Source organism: Chiloscyllium plagiosum, chromosome 5 (assembly GCF_004010195.1).
Source record: "Chiloscyllium plagiosum isolate BGI_BamShark_2017 chromosome 5, ASM401019v2, whole genome shotgun sequence".
In the NCBI taxonomy this organism is placed as follows: Eukaryota; Metazoa; Chordata; class Chondrichthyes; order Orectolobiformes; family Hemiscylliidae; genus Chiloscyllium; species Chiloscyllium plagiosum.
In genome coordinates, this window is record NC_057714.1 from 84,925,610 (window position 1) to 84,931,176 (window position 5,567).

A 5,567-nucleotide genomic window follows, 5' to 3' on the forward strand; every position below is an offset into this window, starting at 1 on the left:
AGCTTTTGAAAGTTCTTGTCTAATACCGTCAAAATTGGCCTTTCTCCAATTTAGAACTTCAACTTTTAGATTTGGTCTATCCTTTTCCATCACTATTTTAAAATGAATAGAATTATGGTCGCTGGCTCCAAAGTGCTCCCCCACTGACACCTCAGTCACGTGCCCTGCCTTATTTCCCAAGAGTCAGTCAAGTTTTGCACCTTCTCTAATAGGTACATCCACATACTGAATCAGAAAATTGTCTTGTACACACTTAAGAAATTCCTCTCCATCTAAACCTTTAACACTATGGCAGTCCCAGTCGATGTTTGGAAAGTTAAAATCCCCTACCATAACTACTCTATTATTCTTACAGATAGCTGAGATCTCCTTCCAAGTTTGTTTCTCAGTTTCCCTCTGACTATTTGGGGCTTTATAATACAATGCCAATAAGGTGATCATCCCTTTCTTATTTCTCAGTTCCACCCAAATAACTTCCCTGGATGTATTTCCGGGAATATATCCTCCCTCAGCACAGCTGTAATGCTATCCCTTATCAAAAATGCCACTCCCCCTCCTCTCTTGCCTCCCTTTCTATCCTTCCTGTAACATTTGCATCCTGGAACATTAAGCTGCCAGTCCTGCCCATCCCTGAGCCATGTTTCCGTAATTGCTATGATATCCCAGTCCCATGTTCCTAACCATGCCCTGAGTTCATCTGCCTTCCCTGTTAGGCCCCTGTATTGAAATAAATGCAGTTTAATTTATTAGTCTTACCTTATCCCTGCCTGCCCTGACTGTTTGACTCATTTCTATTCTCAGCTGTACCCGTCTCAGATCAATCTCTTTCTTCACTATCTCCCGGGGTCCCACCCCCCCACCTTACTAGTTTAAATCCTCCCAAGCAGTTCTAGCAAATTTCCCTGCCAGTATATTAGTCCCCTTCCAATTTAGGTGCAATCCGTCCTTCTTGTACAAGTCACTTCTACCCCAAAAGAGATTCCAATGATCCAAAAATGTGAATCCTTCTCCCATACACCAGCTCCTCAGCCATGCATTAACCTACTCTATCCTCCTATTCCTGCCCTCACTAGCTTGTAGCACTGGAAGTAATCCAGATATTACTACCCTTGAGGACCTCCTTTTTAAATTTCTGCCTAACTCTTTGTGATCTCCCTTCAGAGTCTCAACCTTTTCCCTTCCAATGTCGTTGGTTCCAATGTGGACAATGACCTCCTGCTGGCCCCTCTCCCCAGTGAGAACATTCTGCACCCTTTCTGAGACATCCCTGATCCTGGCACCAGTGAAACAACATACCATTCTGCTTTTTCTCTGCTGGCCACAGAAACATCTGTCTGTACCCCTGACTACAGAATCCCCTAACACAATTGATCTCTTGGAAGCTGACGTACCCCTCATTGCATTAGAGCCAGTCTCAAAACCAGAAACTTGGCTGTTTGTGCTACGTTCCCCTGAGAATCCATCACCCCCTACATTTTCCAAAACAGCATATCTGTTTGAAATGGGTATATCCACAAAAGACTCCTGCTCTAGCTGCCTACCTCTCTTACCCTTCCTGGAGTTAACCCATCTATGTGACTGTATCTGAGACTTTTCCCCCCTTCCTATAACTGCCATCCATCACATACTGTTGCAAATTCCTCATCCCTTCGATCTGTCTCTCCAACAGATCCACTCAATCTGATATGATTCGCATCCAACAGCATTTATTGGCAGATATAATCTGCTGTAACCCTTAAATTCTCTTTAAACTCCCACATCTGACAAGAAGTACATATCACTGCAAAGGCCATTTTTGCTCCTTCACAATCTACAGACCCAGAAAATAATACTGTCTTATTCCTCTACAAACACTGCCCCAGGTTAAATTAATAGCAATGGCTTATATTTTAAGTTTAATCAAGAGACTTATCTCCAAAAACATTTAATCAAGAAAGAATCCACTATACTCACTACTGCAGCCTTTCTCTTGGACAGACTTAAAACAACAAATAACTTATCTGATTCTGTGCTGTGAACTTCACCCAACAGCTCCTCCAAGATTAGTTGTGAATTTCACGGTTTGTTAATTTTCCCAGATGCACTCCGATGTCCAGCAATACACAAATTCAAACAGCAAAGGCGGAGCTGTGCAGTGTCTGTCTCTGTCTCTGTCCCACACTGTCCTCACCATGTGCTTCCTTTGTCTGTTGTTGTTTTGACTTTTTTTTCCAAAGTTCCAAAACAATGCAACAGCATATAAAACAGTAATTGCTGCTCCTGGAATTCGAGGAAATCACCTCCAACACCTAAAATACCTCAAAAAAAAAAAAAGGAGCAGCTCCTACAGCCAGAAATTTTTCCCATCCTCCATCTTGGATTACCCAGAATCCTTTGAGAGGAAGAGGGATTGTAAATAGATTAAAAAATCATCCATGGCTTAACAGGGAAGTCAAGGATAACAAAGGGAAAAAAACTAGAGCATATCATCCTGGATGAAAGTGAGGACTGCAGATGCTGGAGATTAGAGTCAAGATTGGAGTGGTGCTGGAAAAGCACAGCTGGTCAGGCAGCATCCGAGGAGCAGGAAAATTGACATTTTGGGCAGGAGCTTTTCATCAGGATGCACCTAACCTAACCTGCACATCCCTGGACACTATGGGCAATTTAGCTTGGCCAATTCACCTAACCTGCACATCTTTGGACTGTGGGAGGAAACCCATGCAGACACAGGTAGAACATGCAAATTCCACACAGACAATTGCCTGAGGCTAGAATTGAACCCAGGTCCCCGGTGTTGTGAGGCAGCAGTGTTAACCACTGAGCCACTGCACCACCCATAAATATCCTCTATACTTTTATTTGGGTGCATATGTAATTTGTAACTTATTTAAATCATGTAGGTCTGTAACTACTGCATTTACTAACATACACTAACTTATAAGATGAAAGACGAATCTCTTAATTATACAGGCAACTAAACTTTAATCCCATCAGCAGTAGCACCCAGCACTTAGCAAATGTTTAAACAATCGCCTGGTTCCCCAGGACAGATGTCACACAAACTTTTGCATTCAATACATAAAACTGTGCAACACTGTAGTGCTAGAATTTTAAGGTATTTCAGTATGGTATGTAAAGAGGCTACTGTAAGAACTGTACTTTGGGATTACATTGCTGCCCCAAACTGTGCTACTGCGGTTGCTCAATAAAGAGGCTGTTTTCACCACTCATCACTTTCGGTTGTTATTTGAACACAATCCCACAGCAAAAGAGCAATGAGGGAGAGAATTGAGCCCCTTAAAGATCAATGAGATCATCCATGTGTGGAACCACAGGAGATGGGAGAGATACTGAACAAATATCAGTTTTTATTGTGGTGAAAGATATGGAAGTTAGTGAACTTGGGGAAATAAATACTGATTTCTTGAAAACAGTCCACATTACAGAAAAGCAGGTATTGGAGGTCTTGAAAAAACATAGGTGGATAAATCTCTAGGAGCTGATCAGATGTACCCCAGGATTTTGTGTGAAGTTTGGGAAGAAATGGCAGAGCTGTTAGTATCATCTGTAGCCATAGGTGAAGTGCCAGAAGACTGGAGTGTGACTAATTGTGCTTTTATTTAAGAAAGGCTGAAAAGAGAAGCCTGGGAACTATAGGCCAGTGAGTCTGAGAAAGGCGATAGGTAAGTTGTTGGAGGGGATTCTGAGAGATAGGTTTTACATGCACTTTGAGAGGTAGGAACTGATTAGGGATAGTCAGCATGGCTTTGTGCATGAGAAATCATGTCTCACAAACTTGATAGAATTATTTGTGAATGTAACCAAAACGATTGAGGGCAGACTGTTAGATGTCATTAACATGGACTTTATTAAAGCCCTTGACAAGGTAGACTGATTAGTAAAGTTAGTTCGCATGGTATCCAGGGAATGCTCGTCAACTGGATACGAATTTGCTTAATGGTAGGAGACAGAGGGTAGTGGTGATGGGTTATTTTTCAGACTGGAGCCCTGTGACCAACAGTACTCTTCAGGGACCGGTGCTGGATCCACTGTTGTTTGTCATTTATATAAACCACTTGGATGATAATTTAGAAGATGTGATTAGTAAGTTTACGGTGACACCAAAATTGGTGGTATAGTGGACACTGAAGGAGGTTATTTAAGACTATAAAGGGCTCTTCATCAAATGGCTCAATGTTCTGAGGAGAGGCAGATGGATTTTAATATGTATAAATGTAACATATTGCATTTTGGTAAAATAAGCAATTAACTTGTACAGGCAATAGCAGGATTCTGTGTGTAGTGTTGAGCAGAAAAATAAGGGTTCAGGTACATAGTTCTTTTAAAGTTGCATCATTACAAAATTTAAAATGCATCTGGATTGATATATGATTGGGAAGGGTTTAGAGGGATATGGGCCAAGTGCTAGTAAATGGGACTAGATTAGGTTAGGATATCTGGTCGGCCTGGACAAGTGGGACTGAAGGGTATGTTTCAGTGTTGTACATCTCTTATGACTATGATTCTAAATGGCTAAGAAGTTGTTAAGTACATTTGCCTTCATTGCTCAGACCTTTGAGTATAAGAGAGTTGGGAGCACCTTGTCCAGTTCTGGTTGCTCTGCTATAGGAAAAATATTATTAAATTGGAGAGGGTTCAGAAAAGATTAACCAGGATGTAACTGGGACTGGAGGGTTTATGTTGTAGGGAGAGGCTGGATAGGCTGGGACTTTTTTCACTGGTGCAGAGGTTGAGGGATGACCTTATAGAGATTTATAAAATAATGCTGGATGTTAACAAGGTGAATAGCAAAGGTCTTTTCCATAGGATGAGGTTGTTCAAAATTACGGGCATATTTTTAAGGTGAGAAGAGAAAGACAGAGATAGATAGGCTTTTGATTCATAAGGTGACCAAGGGTTACAAGGAGAGGGCAGGAGAATGTGGTTCAGAAACATATCAGCTATGATTGAATGGTGGAGCAGACTCAATGGGCTGACTGGCCTAATTCTGCTCCTATATCTTATAATTATAGAATATAACATTTAGAAACTTTGAAATATGTACAGGTAGATAACAAATAACTGTATACATCACTTGTGAGTATAAGGTGTTTTATTTTTTGGTACAATTGTACTTAAAAAAAAAACAACCTGGGACACTATAAAAGTAAAACAGATGTAAACAATTTAATTAGTTGCATAACTCTTTTGTTTCCATGTTTTGATATGGATATGGATGTTGGGAATGTTCGGATTGGAGAAACTGGGATAATCAAGACCTTGACCTCCTAAAATACTTCAATCAATCAGTGATAACTAATTCTGACCTCCTGGATCCCTTTATAAAACTGCATTTGAATCACTTCTCATCTTTTGTTCCAATGCCTCATCAGAGTGGACATGGATTTTTGACAGGTTCATTGCCTTATCTGATTTTGCACTGTTTGACTTCCAGCGGCTTGCACTAAATGTCAGGAACACAGGCAGAAGTATAAGGCCATGAACAGCCCCAAACGTTATGACAAGAAACATGATTTTAAAAAATGTCCTAAATATGTAACTTGCTGCAGCAGCCAGTACAACTA

General features: G+C 40.8%; 1 protein-coding gene across 1 annotated transcript in view; it reads right to left on the reverse strand.

Annotated features, from left to right (window-relative positions):
- Nucleotides 1-5,567, reverse strand: part of LOC122550055 (patched domain-containing protein 3-like) — a 36,621-nt gene that overhangs the window by 14,057 nt on the left and 16,997 nt on the right. The gene's annotated exons all lie outside the window — the stretch shown is intronic.